Source organism: Hylobates moloch, unplaced genomic scaffold (genome assembly GCF_009828535.3).
Source record: "Hylobates moloch isolate HMO894 unplaced genomic scaffold, HMol_V3 SCAFFOLD_9, whole genome shotgun sequence".
Taxonomy (NCBI): domain Eukaryota; kingdom Metazoa; phylum Chordata; class Mammalia; order Primates; family Hylobatidae; genus Hylobates; species Hylobates moloch.
Window position 1 is genome coordinate 90418447 of NW_026652284.1, and position 15626 is coordinate 90434072.

Consider the following 15626-nt stretch of genomic DNA (forward strand, 5'->3'; position numbering starts at 1 on the left):
TTTACCTCTTACCTATATCTTCTTTCATGTTTTATGTTTCGGTTAGCCCATAATCATCTTACTCTTATGCAGTTAGTATTCCTATGACTAAATTAGTATCTTCACACTGATACCGCAGCATACATTAGCAATTATACAGCATTTTTATGTGCAGAAGAGTAAAGTACATAGAAAAAGTGACTGGCATTTCAGGAGTTTGGGAGGAATGAACTAAAGAACAGAGACAGAAAAGATGAGACTGGTTCAAAGATGGGAAATGCACTTGATTTGAAGAAACTTATGTGATTCTAAAATTAGTTTAATTAGTCCCAAGGAATATTTTAACCCTATGCTTTCCTATCTTTCTCATTTGCCTATGAAGCATTAAGAGGCAATCAGTTACAGCACATTTGAATCCTTAATAAAGCAGAACACATATATTTAAATTGCATGTTTTGATTACTTTATTCTCTCACTGAAAAATAAACATCCATGTATATATGCACCCAATAATTTCTTCCCAAAATATTTTTCTGCCTTTTCTGGAGTATAAGGGAATAAAAAATAAAATGCCATGAAGAGGACATAGTAAAATATTAGCTATATATAAATACAACTGAAAAATATTTGAGAAATCAATGTAGTTTATAAGCTGTATATGCTCTTGAGTTGGGTTTGCTTCATTAAGAATGGAAACAAAATACATACGCATTCAGCATTGCTCAGGCTCTAATTAAAATCCTGTTGGGAATTTAAGTGTGGGCTCCATAACATTCAAATATGGAAACTGTGGGACCTTATAAGCAGTCAGTAAAAGTAACTGCAGGAAACATTTTCTAGAGTAAAAGTTTGCTTGAATGAGAAAGTAAACAGGATCATTACTTAGTTAAGCAGTTATTGCCCAGAAACAACAAAAAGCAAATGGAGTGTAAATTTCTTAAGGATTAATGGTGTCCTGCCTAACATAAATTAAATAATCACTTTAAGTTTGTGAATGTATGTTTATGTCTCTCTGTGTGTAAGTAAAATTTCAAAGACCTTGGTCTATTGCCTTACTGGAAGGACTATGAGCTTTGGTACGGGTCAAAGTTACATTATACCTCCTAAGTAAAACATAATTATGCAAAATTACTTGGAATTACTGGATAAATTTCTATAAATCACATGGTAGCAGGAGTCTGGTGGGACAGCTAGGTGGTGGGAAGAAATTATATGTACTGGAGAGGGCAGAAATAGCAAGGTATGTAAAAGTTTCTACTTTCCCATTTATGAGGCTTTTTCTTCCTTAACCATTGTGTAACTTTCATCAGTGGTGAGGTAGACAGTTATTGATTGAGTTGAGGTGCCACAACTTAAAAACATGTCTTTTGAATAAATTATCTTGGCCAATGTACAACAGATGATTCCTGAAATAGAGATACAACATCTTATAAGACTGATCAGAATTTGTGTTATAGAACTGTGTGTCACACACGGGAAGACCTTCTTTCTGTCTTTTCTAAAGCTCTATTTTGTGATGAAAAGCACAATGAATTTGAAAAGTGAATGAAAATTTTAATTTTTCTTTATTTCAAGGTTTATTTTATTCAGTTTTGCCTTGCAGAGTTAGAGGGCAATGTGCCTGCTGTTATGGGGCCTGAAGTGAAGAGAACCACATACATTACATCATAATGAAAAGAACCACAGGTTTAGTAATATTTCTAAAGATATTAGCATTAGCATAATGACACCAAAATTCCTCAACAGAGTTATAATTGAGACACATTAGAGAGTAGAACTTCAAGGTATAATGTGACAGGTGGTGGGCTTTTAGAAATAATGAAATATTTTAATGTGAAATGTCTGTGAAATGGAGACATTACTCCTCTACTCTGTGGCTTCAAATGATATCATTAACTTCCTCAGTTATTTGTTTCCACCCTCCACTTATAATCAGTGACCACATTTTGCTGATCCTTCATAATATTTTCTTCCTTTTAATTCTCACCATATATTAATTTCCTATTTCTGCTGTAACAAACTGTCCCAAATCTGGTGGTTGAAAACAACAAAAATCTATTATAGTTGTAAGTGTTAGATGTTTGAATGGGTCTTACTAGCTAAAATAAAAGTGTCAGTAGGCTACTTTCCTTCAGGAAGCTCTAGGGGAGTCAGTTTTTCTGTGTTTTCCAGCTTCTACAGGCTGACTAGATTCCTTGGCTCATGGCTTATTCCTCTAGTTTACAACCAGGAGCTGGAATAATCAAATCTGTCTGTTTACATGAACACAATACTTTCTTTCACTTTTATAAGGGTCCCTGTGAATCTACCCAAATAATCCAGAATCATTGCCTTATCTCAAGGTCTTTAATTCTTCACATCTGCAAGTTACTTTTGCCATATAAGGTAACATATTCATAGGACATGGACATTACTGGGGGAGCATTATTCTGCCTATCGCAGTCATCTGACCCCCAAAGGGCCACATTTGTACCACTTGCAAAATACATGTGCTCCATTCCAATATCTCTAAAAGTCTCAATCCATTATAGCATCAATTCAAGATTAAAGGTTTTTCCTCTTCCATATTCCACACTGACTTCATCATCATCCATTAACATTCACATTTCTATTAGTAGCCTTTTTAAGAAAACCCAGGCTTTTAAAATCATGCTTCTTCAAACTTTTTCCAGCCTCTTCCAACTGACCAATTGCAAAGGCATTTCCATATTTTTAGGTATTAACGTGTATTGGTTTCCTATTGTTGGCATAGCAAACTAGCACATGTTAGGTAGATTAAAACAATATATCTTTATTATCTTACAGTCATCACTACCATTTTATATAAGAATCTTATTCGACTACTGAAGAAATGCTCTTCGAATTGTTTTTCTTGTATCTGCATATTATTAAACACGTTCATTACCACCATCAACAAAAGCAACAGCTGTTGCTTAAAACTGTTAATAACTGTTTTAAGTGCTTATAATGTGTCAGAGACTTTTCTAAGTGTTTTGTAAAGATTATCCAATTTGTTCCATACAATGGCCTTATATGGTAGATAATACTGAGATGGGAGGCAGGCAGCGAAGTGCTGGGTAGAGAAGGCCGGGTCCCTGGCTAAAGCTCCACCCCGGGGCCTGTGCCCACTGACCTAGGTGAGGACAGTCATTTGTTTTCATGCCCAAATGTTGCATTTCCCAAGACCACCCTGGGCCATGATGCCCTCATCCTGTTTCTTTAAAAACCTCGAGACCCTAGCAGGCACGCACACAAATGGCTAGCTGTCAAGAGGAACACACTGGCGGAAGAGCACACTGACAGGCAAAAGCAGAGGCCAGCAGACCATCAGCTGGCGCAACCACGCGGAGTTTGGCCAGGGCATTTGGAAGAGTCTGGCTGCTGAGCGGCCGGACTCCAGGGGAAAACCACCTTCCCACTCTGTCTCCCTTCTGGCTCCCCCATCTGCTGAGAGCTACTTTACTTACATTCAGTAAAACTTTGCACTCATTCTCCAAGCCCATGTGTAATCCGATTCTTCTAGTACACAAAAGCAAGAAACCCCGTGATATACAAAGCCCTCTGTCCTTGCAATAAGGCAGGGGGTCTAATTGAGCTAACACAAGCTGTCTACAGTTGGCTAAACTGAAAGAGCACCCTGTAGCACACGCCCCCTAGAGCTTCAGCTGTAAGCATTCACCCCTAGACATTGCTGTAGGGTCAGAGTCCCACGACCTGCCTGTCTGCATGCTCCCCCCAGAGGTTTGAGCAGCGGGGCACTGAAGAGGCAAGCCACACCGCCCTCACTCACCCTGCGAGGGGGACAAGGGAACTTTTCCTGTTTCTACTGGGACCTGGCCCAGGATCCTGGAAGGTGAGTGCGAATGCGAAACTGTCAGGTCTGCCTCTCTTCCAACACCCTGCCACTTCTCTCCGTTTCCTGCGTGTAAAAGGCTCTGTTGCCCTTCATGGAGTCTTAAAAACTCTGCCCTAACCCTGGCTGGTTAAAATCCCCAGACTTCATCTCTTTTCTCTCTCTTAAGGTTTGAAATAGCTCTTATCTCTTACTTGATAATGTTGAGTGTTGCTGCTGGCTGCGGCAATGTTACTAAGTAACGCGAGCATTTGGCTCAGCTGTCAAAGGTGCAGATCAGACCAACTGGTTTCCTAGAGATACCTTCTATGCCTCCGCCTCGACAGTAGCAGGCACGCACGGCTCAGGGCACCTCTCCTTATCCTTTCCCCTCCCAGCTCAGGTGCCTGGGTGTGCCCGCAGCAGGCAAAGGCCCAGCCCAACAGCCACGAGGGGGCTGGGAGAGCGATGCCGCGGCTGCAGCCGCCTCTGCTGCCTAGGACGAGGTGGCGGGAGAAAACCCCGCCACAGCTGCGGCCCCACAGGCCAATGGATGGGAGCTTCTCGCCTGCCTTGCCAATGGAATGTTTCTCCCCTGGTCAAGGAATTTCTGAACCAGAGGAAAGATATAAGGATTAGAGGGACCCACTTGCACTGAGTAAGGGGTTCTTCCCCCAGGATCTCACCTCTTTGCCCCTTAAACTGTTTCTCTCTCTCTCTTGTTTTCATAGTGAGAGGGCTCCCCCAACTCCCAGCACTCGGTTTCTAATGGCAAAGTTAACTGAGGAACAAGCCCTGCTGGCTGATAACTGCAAATTTGGCAGGACTTATTTGAGACACTTTAGACGGATATAAACAGCCTCCAAAATACCTTTTAAGTCCCAAACTCAATTCTAAGTTTCGGACTGAGGCCTAAAAAGAAAAACAAGATTTGAGGGATCCAAAGCCAGGCAACAGCCACAATGTAGATGGGCAGGACAAATTCCTGCTGACAAAACCCCCCACCCGGCAGGAGGCCATGCTCCATGGCATAAACAGAGCCAGAGAACTCAAAGGTAGCCAACAGCAGGGAGAAAGGGAGGCACAGGTGAGGGCGGTTAATTCCTATTCTGCAGGTTTTCCCTGCTTCGTGGGTACATATTGCATCAGTACTGATGGTTGGCACGTGCTAAGGTTGCTGGGACTCAGGAGGAATGGAAAGGAAGGATGCTCGCTTTCTCTCTTCATCACACACTGAGTATTCACTGAAAGAAGGGAGGGAATGAGGGGTGTCTCTATTCCCTGTCGTTCAGAATGGGCAGCCAGCTTTCTTCACCACCCCCAGCTTATACTCCTCTGGAGTGTATCCTGAACCACTGGGACTGCTTTGACCCTCAGAATCTGGAGGAAAAACACCTCATAGCCCTCTGCACAAAGATTTGGCCAAATTATGATTTACAGCAAGGATCGGCTTGGCCTCAGGAAGGAACCATTCATTTTGATACCATCCAGCAGTTGGAACGTTTCTGTAGACATGAGGATAGATGGTCTGAGGCCCTGTATTTGTAGCCTTTCTATACATTGCCAGGCAATCTAGATATCTGCCAACAATGTAGGCTTGATCCAGCCTTCCTGTTTGCCATCTCAGGGAAGGCTGCGAGGGGCAAGTCCAGGGAATTAAAGATATGAATCCCAGAGGCACCCCCAGCAGAGGAGCCAGCTCCCTCAAGCCCTGCTCCTCCGGGCCCACCCCCATCTCCCTATCCAGCTTCAGCCTCTCACTTGTCCCCTCCTAGAAATCCTCACCCTAAACAAGTCCCAGTCTCACTCTTTCCCCTTCAACAAATGCCCAGTGAATTTGGACCCAGTAAGGTCCGGGTCCCCTTCTCCCTACAGGACTTAAAGCAAATTAAGGGGGATCTTGGCAAGTTTTCAGATGACTCTGACAGATATATAGAGGCTTTCCAGAATTTCACGCAAATATTTGAACTCTCCTGGAGAGACATTATGTTACTTTTGAATCAGACCCTGATGGACGATGAGAAGTGGTTGCTCTGCAAGCAGCAGAGAGATTTGGGGATGAGCTTTCTCTCACAAATACTGTCAGGGAATGGGATGAACATTATCCAACTGAAAGAGAAGCAGTACCTGTTAAAGACCCTAAATGAGGTCCCAGTGACGAGATGGAAGACTGGAAAAGGAGTCACTTTCAGGTGTACATAATGGAGGATTTACATAGGACTAAGTCCAAGCCCCTCAGTTATCCTAAGATGTCCATGACCAATCAGGGATTTGATGAAAATCCCACTGCCTTCCTGGAAAGGCTAAGAAAGGCATTGGTAAAGCAAACCTCTCTATCTCATGATTCAGTCAAGGGAAAGCTAATCCTAAAGGATAAATTTATGACTCAGGCAGCCCTGATAGCAAGAGGAGGTTGCAGAAACAGGCCCTGGGACCAGATAGTACATTAGAGGGCCTCCTGAAAATAGCCACCTTGGTATTTTACGATAGAGAAAGGGACATACAAGAAAGATGCAGAAGCTTTAATGGCCACCGGGCAAGCCCACAAACCCCAGAATTCCCAGGCTACACCTGTTAACTGCTAAACATATGACAAGAACAGTTCTTGCTCTTTTCTAAAGTTTAACCAGTCCTATACAAGGTTTAATTTCTTTCACCAGAGTGAAACAGCTCAGGGTACAATGTTATTGTTAGTATATTTAACTTCTTATCTCTGTAATCTTTGGCACTAGATTATTTCCTTGCATAATACACATGTTTAACCCATGCACACTTAGCCTTATAAAACTTGTTTTTTCTCTCATGCCTAGAAGCTATCAAACTCCAAATAGTCAGGCACCCACAGCCTCAGACAATGGCTTCCCTGTGCTAGAAACCCTTAGATAGATCTCTGGGAGGGATCTGACTGCCGTTTTCCCCAAAACAATTTCACCTGTCAGCAGGAAGTAGCTTAAGACCGGTACTGTCCATATCCTAATAGCAATTAGCTATACCTCTTCAGAGCGAGGAAATGATATGACAGCGGGGTAGAGAAGTGCTGGGTAGAGAAGAGCAGGTCCCTGGCTAAAGCTCCACCCATGTGCCTGTGCCCATGGACCTAGATGAGAACAGTCATTTCTGTTTTCGTGCCCAAATGTTGCATTTCCCAAGACCACCCTGGCCCACCAAACCCCCATCCCATGACTATAAAAACCTTGACACATTAGCGGGCATGCTCACGAGTGGCTGGACATCAAAAGGAACACACCAGCGGAAGAGCACACTAACAGGCACCAGCAAACGCCAGCAGGCCCGCTGCCATTGACTGGCAGAATGGCACAAAGTTTGGTCCCGGAGGTTGGAGGAGAGCCCGGCTGCTGAGCAGCCTGACTCCAGGGGAAAACCATCTTCCCACTCCATTTCCCTTCTGGCTCCCCCATCTGCTGAGAGCTACTCCCACTCAATAAAGGCTTGCACTCATTCTCCAAGCCCATCTGTGATCCCATTCTTCTAGTACACCAAGGCAAGAAACCCTGGGATACAGAAAGTCCTCTGTCCTTGCGATAAGGCAGGGGGTTTAATGGAGCTAACACAAACTATCTATGGATGGCTGCACTGAAGAAGCACCCTGTAACACATGCCTACTGGGGCTTCAGCTATAAACTTTCAGCCCTATATGCCGCTGTGGGGTGGGAGCCCCACAACCTGCCTGTCTGCATGCTCCTGCTGGAGGTTTGAGCAGCAGGGCACCTAAGAAGCAAGCCACACCCTCATTGCATGCCCTGCCATAGGGATAAGGGAACTTTTCCTGTTTCAATATTCCTATTCAATATTCCACTTCATAGTTGAAGGAATCGAGGCTAAGAGAGGTGAGGTAAATTGTCCAAGACATCTATTTGGTAGGTAGATGAACATCTAGTTTCCTTAAAAAAAAAAAAAAAGAAAAGAAAAGAATTGTATCACTAAAATGTAGCTTTCAACTGTCAACTCAAACATTATTATTCTCCTTCAAATGGTGTTCAAATTATGCCATACTATTAACCAAATATTTGTCAGTGTACTCAACACTAGTCATGTATAATTGCTGTTCTTTAAATATTCTTGATACTTTTCCATTTTTGTATTTTTGTGTATTGTATTTCTTAGTTTGAAAGATATTCCTTCAACTTTTTCTGTCCTTCAGTTTCCATTTGAAACCACATCTCCTCCATGACCTGTTATAATGATTTAATTTTTAAGTCTCATAATGATCACTACCTGTGCCGTTTACTTGATCAATAACCATGCCTACTTAGGGATGATTTTTGGGTATGGCATAGAAGGTTTATTTCTCTTCTATATTGCCATATAAATGTTATATATCTGTTATTTTTCTAAGTATATTACAAATTTATTAAGGATTAACAGAGTGTTCTGCTTAAACATTCAATAACCATTTGATTTTGTGTGTGCGTGCGTGTGTGTGTGTCTAAGTGTGCCTGTAAAAAGAAATCAAATAGCTTGTTGTAGGATAAGAAGCAAAGAATATGAGATGAAAGTTCCCCGGTACTAATTAGTTTATTTATTTAAGTTTTTTATAGATGCCATATATTGAATTGTTAGAAGAATGTTATGAATTGAAGTTGGCTGTTGTCATCCACAGCATTATCTTCTCCATCATAGAATGGTCCTGATTGTTTCTTTAATAACAGCACACATTTTCGTCAGTGCATAGGGTATCAACAGAAAGACAAATTTTTTTTTTGGCAAAAGATAAAATCACTTAAATTAATCTTCCACAGAATAAGATAAAAATTTAATTCAGTGCCCTTTAGAGCATTGATTCTCTAATCATGGCCATAACCTTTCAGCTGAGATAATTCCATCAATGTCTAAAGGTGATTTAAGAAAGAAATTAAATTACATATGCAAAGTCAGTAAGCTGATAAATGTTAGCTTCCAAAGTAAGGGTTTGAACTTTTGTTCTTTATCTTTATATGAAAGACCAAACATCTCAAAGTAAATCTCAATTGTAAAAATATTTATTGGGTACTCAATAATATGGGAAACACTTACATGTGCTAAAAGATACAAATGTGTATAAATAAGATATTTTTTCAAATAACTTATATTTTATTGGAGAAATAAATGTTTATGAAACTACTTAAAACCTGTTGTAGTGTTTTAAGCACTATGGTACAAATATAAGTAAAATATTATGAATGTCCCAGTATGAAAGTAGAAGGGGATGGACATGGAGTCATTAAAAAATTGTTTAATAAAGGGTGATTTATGAAGATGTGGGAAGGATGTAGAGGAAGAGAAAAGGGGTGTCAAACTATTACCACCTTTGGTTTAAGGAGACAGAGGAAGGAGATTGTCACTGGAACTCAGAGAGACAGAGATAGAGGGCAATTATTATTATTATTATTATTATTATTATTATTATTATTATTATTTTGAGACAGGGTATTACTCTGTCACCCAGCAAGTGATAATATAGTTGATTGCAAAAATCAAATACAAGGAAAAAAGAGGTTACTATTAAAAGGTACGTTACCCTGGCTGAATTAAAACAGCAAAAAGGAGGTTATCATTCCCGTTTCTTTATGCCACAGGAAAAAAAGTCACAAAAACTTTTGAAAGAATGAACTTAGTTACAAATGACAGCTTACTATCACAAAGCATCAGATAGACAGAATAAAGATGATCAGGAGATTGGTTGAGCCTATACAGCCCATGAGGTCAACAGAAACTATTTTAACAAACTTATGATCCTCAAGTTCAAAAACAAACAGAAAAAAACAGAAGGATGACTGGTGTTTTCTAGAACACTTTGTGCTGAAATTCACCTTCTCAATTCATAAACAGTGAAGAGCACAACATCAATAGGCAGACCCTGATGATTCCTTGGGTGATATTGTGTAGTTGCGTGGGATACTGCCTGCTAAAGGCACACAAGGGAAAGCATCGTTGTCCTTCCAAGCTCTCTCTTTCTTTTGAGCGGTTAGCTGGATTGTAAGTAGGGCACGCTCAATGTGCTGTTATGATCTGCCCTTTTTTTTTTGCAGTTCACTTGAGTCACCAAAAATTGATTTTCTAAAGAAAAAAAGTGTCATTATAAAATATAGTTATTATCTCTATTTTTCTAGATACCATTAGGTATTACTTAGTAAACATTTTGCAGTGTATTCTTTGAATCAGATGTGTTTTTTGTAGACGAAATATCAGAAATGTGATATTAATTCCATTTTGTTGGAAGCCATATAATACAGTAATACATTTAAATATGGTTAATGTTTTTTATTTGCTACAGATAATAAAGATATTTGAATATGTCTATAATAGTTATATTTTAATCAACAGTATTTTAAATATACTGTCAAAATGTCTTGTTTTGTATAATAGAATATTTCTACATGTGTTCTAAATATTATCCTATCCTTTCAAAATACAGTCATGAGCTGCAGAACAACGTTTCATCAATGACAGACCACATATATGATACGATCTCATAAGAGTATGATACAGTATAATGCTGTGGTTTTGCTATGCCTTTTCTATGTTGAGATATATTTAGATACACAAGTACTTAACCATTGTGTTACAATCGCCTACAGTATGCAGTATAGTAACATGTTGCACAGGTTTGTAGCCTAGGAGCAGGAGGCTGTACCTAGTATAGTATATAGTATAGCCTAGGAGCAGTAGGCTATACCATCTAACCTAGGTGTGTAGTAAGCTATGTCATCTAGGTTTGTGTAAGTACACTATGAGGTTCGCACAATGATGAAATTGCCTAAGGGCACATTTTCCAGAATTTATCACCATCAGTAAGTGATACATGACTGTATATGGCCTTGTAATAACTAAAAAGGTGGGATATCTTGTTTGATTTTTATGATTTCTTTAATCAAGAGATGAAATTAATATAGCCATATCCTTCTGCACATAGTCATTGAGATATTGGTTGGACCTAAAAACTTAACTATATTCTTCATGGCTTTGTGCTGGACACATCCTCTTCAGTGGAGAGTATCACAAAATATGAATTCTACCATTTGTGGGGTCCAGCTCCTTAAAACATTTGAAGGCTGATTTGATTTTAGTCTTATTTCATTGCTTTGGATTTTTAATAGCATGTTTCATGGTCATGTTCTGGGTCATTTATAATGTCTTAAACTTATTTAGGCATTTATCATTTGAGAGAATATACTGAGTAACATATCTAAATAACAGATTTAGAAATAGTTTCAGAATAAAGGCAGTCTAAACTTTAAAAAAGAACAAAAGATACAGTTGAGAGGGTCAGTATTGCCATTATGTGTGGAGAATTGTTATTCTGGTGCAAGTATTATTTTAGAAATTAAATGCTATTCCAGTTTTCATGGCTCCCCAGATTTTTCTGTGAAAGAAAGAGGACAATTACAACCTATTATTAAGGCAGTGAATACATCATTGCATCAGTACAACTTTTTAAGAGTAAGTGACACAGGTAAAGACCCTAGTGGCAAATGCATGTTAGTGGTGCATTTTATAGTTAGTGCTGTCTTAGATACGACTTGAAAGGAATAATCCAGATGTGATAGACTATGACAAATTCTAAAGTCACAGAGGAACCTCATTACATAATTTGAGTCTAACTGTCATCTTGGATGGTCCTTAATGTTTCTTTCATAAGGACCCTCTGATACCAGTGTAGCAGATAAGCCTTTGAGAATTAGAGTATTAGGATGTAAGCTATTCAGGACCTGGGAAGAGGTACTTGGAAGATGAAACACTTCAGTTACCCAAGAATGAGAAGCTGGGACTCATAAATAGAAAGAGAACAGGTACAGATCAAGTTTAAATGAATAAACACCCATGTAAAGAGGAGATGGGTAAAAATATTACAAAAGCTACTGCCCTTCTCAAAAGTTAGCTTTAATGGTTTCTAACAACTACTTTGATGCAGCATTTTTTATTCTATGTGATTATTAAATTTGCAATTTTAGATGGATAATAATGGATGAGTTTTACATTGAAAATTTTAAATGGTTTGATCCTGAAGAAGGAAATAAAAAACTACATTGTTTTGAAGACCTGTTTTTGAAGTACCACCTACTTTATAAAATTTTCTGCTTTAGTATTAGTCATAATTTTAGTTTCTCTTCTCTCTCTCCTCCCCCCCACCCCCTACCTTTGTTTATTTATTTATTTATTTATTTTTTGAACAGAGTCTTGCTGTGTCTAATAGTCTGGAGTGCAGTGGCACAATCTTGGCTCACTGCAGCCTCCCAGGTTCAAGAAATCCTGCCACCTCAGCCTCCTGAGTAGCTGGGACTATAGGCATGCACTGCCATGTTTGGCTAATTTAAAAAAAAAAAAAAACGAAAGCAAATTTTGGTAGAGATAGGGTCTCACTATATTTCCCCAAGCTAGTCTCAAATGCCTAGGCTCAAGCAATTCTCCTGTCTTGGCCTCCCGAAGTGCTTTTCTCATTTCCCAAAATACTGGTTTTCTTACCTAGCTGATCCTTGCATTTTGAGGTTTTCTAATGAAGGGGTGGCCTGCCCCTCCACACCTGTGGGTATTTCTAGTCGGGTGGGATGAGAAACTGAGAAAAGAAATAAGACACAGAGACAAAGTATAGAGAAGCAACAGTGGGCCCAGGGGACCAGCGCTCAGCATACCAAGGACCTGCACTGGCACCGGCCCCTGAGTTCCCTCAGTTTTTACTGATTATTATTTTCATTATTTCAGCAAAAAGGAATGTAGTAGGAGAGCAGGGTGATAATAAGGAGAAGGTCAGCAAAAAATATGTGAGCAAAAGAATCTATGTCATAATTAAGTTCAAGGGAAGGTACTATGACTGGACGTGCACGTAAGCCAGATTTATGTTTATCTCCACCCAAACATCTCAGCGGAGTAAAGAATAACAAAGCAGCATTACTGCAAACATGTCTCACCTCCCGCCACAGGGAGTCTCAGAACTGAACAAATGTACAATCAGGTTTTATACCGAGACATTCAGTTCCCAGGGGCAGGCAGGAGACAGTGGCCTTCCTCTATCTCAACTGCAAGAGGCTTTCCTCTTTTACTAATCCACCTCAGCACAGACCCGTTACGGGTGTCGGGCTGGGGGACGGTCAGGTCTTTCTCATCCCAGGAGGCCATATTTCAGACTATCACATGGGGAGAAACCTTGGACAATACCCCGCTTCCAAGGGCAGAGGTCCCTGCGGCTTTCCACAGTGCATTGTGCCCCTGGTTTATTGAGACTAGAGAATGGCGATGACTTTTACCAAGTATACTGCTTGTAAACATTTTGTTAACAAGGCACGTCCTGCACAGCTCTAGATCCCTTAAACCTTGATTTTATACAACACATGTTTTTGTGAGCTCCAAGTTGGGTCAAAGTGGCTGGGGGAAAGCTACAAATTAACAACATCTAAGCAAAGCAATTGTTTAAAGTACAGGTCTTTTTCAAAATGGAGTCTCTTATGTCTTCCCTTTCTACATAGACACAGCGACAGTCTGATCTCTCTTCCTTTTCCCTACATCTAAAACCTAAACTAATGTAATCGCTTTTTTAAACTATTTATTTCAAAACAGCTAAGTATACTTAAAAGCATAGTGAATATTAAAATAAGCACAACGTACTCATCCCCTCTATCCAAAACTATTTTCAATATTTTATATTTGTTGCATCTTTTATATATCACCTATATATTTTATGTGTTTATATATTTATTTTTAGCTATAGCATTTTATAGTACAATACAATAATGATGACAATTCATCCCTAAATATGTTAGCAACTCTGTCATTATATCAAAATTACACATAACTTCTGAAAGTTATCTACTAACATTACTAGATTGTCTAATAACCTGACAACTCATAAGTCAGATTTCCCCAAGTCATCAAAATGTATTTTTTTTTTCTGGGGGAGGATGTCAGTATCCAACCAAATATTATTGATTTTATTTATTATGTCTCTTAAATATCTTTTCATCTTCCTATTTTTTCCCATAAATATATTATTGGGAAAAAACAAGTCAATTGTATTTTAGAATGTTCCACATTTTCTGAATTGATCTTATTTGACTCCTGATAATGTCATTTAACTTATTACTCTACTTTTTGTGGTTCAATATTATTAACCCTGTAAAATCTCGTAATAGTTTTGCTTATCTCTAATATTTCTACATTAAATTATCTGCCATAATGAAGACAAAATTTTCTTCAAGAGACACAAACTTGCTATGATACTTTTTTCATGATAAGGTCCAAACATCTTCAAGGCCCTTCACAATCTGGCTTTAATATTCTTTCCTCCATGGGCAGCCTTTTTTTCCTATCTATAATTCCTCAGGGAATACTTACCCAAGCCAGGAAAAGTCATGTTACCTCTGACCAGGGGGTAGGATAGAAAGTACAATTTTTAAATAAAAAATATGGCCTTAAATAAGAAATTTGTAACACAGTTGTTTTCAAGTTGGCCATTAAAATTTAAAATAAATAAAAAAATAACGAAGCCAACCTCCACTTCTAATCTTGTATCTGTTTGGTCTTTCCCTGTATAAGATTTTGTCCTTTTTAATGGTAATTTACTCAATAATATTTTACCTTGTATCAGACCCTGTGATACAAATATGAATAAGATTCAGTGTTTTTGTAAACTCCTAAATGTGAATTATTTCCACCCTTATCACCTCAGTATACTTCTGACACCTTATATAAGCTCTGCCTTTGAGATTTTAAGCTGAATTAATCCTTGCATCTATAGAAACTCCCATTACTAATTTTTTACGGACTTCATATTCAGTAACCGTATTCTCTATGCTGTCTTTTGTTATTGTCTATGCTACTTATATTATTGTCTATGCTATTTATGTTATTTATTTAAGCATATTTCTCCTTGTCCAAGGTTGGATTGTAAACCTCCTGAGATGATTGTAGAAATTGCTTCTCCAAGGGCCTATCCAAAATCCTTAATTTCTGTATCACTCTCATTTCTATGACAGACTGACCTACCCCTTGATGAGTCTTGACACATCCCACTGTTGGTTTAGAGTATAATATGGAGAAATTACATTTAGATAATTCTAAATTTCCTCCACATGCAATGATTTTTATTCATATTCCTCAGACTATATACATACCCATAAATTCTGCATAAATGCAGAATGTTATATTTGACCTTCTTTGAATTTTATGTTGCGTCTTTTAAGATAGAATTCCAACTTGTTGATTTTTTTGTCTTTAATGCATAAATGTTCATGTTAACACCTTTTTCCAGGTTTTTTAAAATCGAAGAGTGAAAAATAATTTTTTATACTTAATTTTTAAACTTTTATTTTAGGTTCAGAAGTACATGTGGAGGTTTGTTATAGTATGTAGGTAAACTCGTGTCATGGCGGTTTGTTGGATAGATCATTTTATCACCCAAGTATTAACCCCAGTGCCCAGTAGTTATTGTTACTGCATCTCTCCCTCCTTCTGCCCTCTACCCTCAAGTAGACTCCAGTGTCTGTTGTACCCTTTTTTGTGTTCTTATCATTTAGCTCCCACTTATACATGAGAACATGTGGTATTTAAGAAGGATATTAGCCTCCAGCTCCATCCATGTTCCTGCAAAAGAAATAATTTCATTCTTTTTTATGGCTGTATTTTGTATTCCATGGTGTATATGTGCCATATTTTCTTTATCTAATCTGTCATTGATGGGCATTTAGGTTGATCCCATGTCTTTGCTATTGTGAATGGTGCTGCAATGAATATTCACATGCCTCTATCTTTACGGTAAAATAATTTATATTCCTCTGGGTGTGTAGCCAGTAATGGCATTGTTGGGTCAAATGGTAGTTCTGCT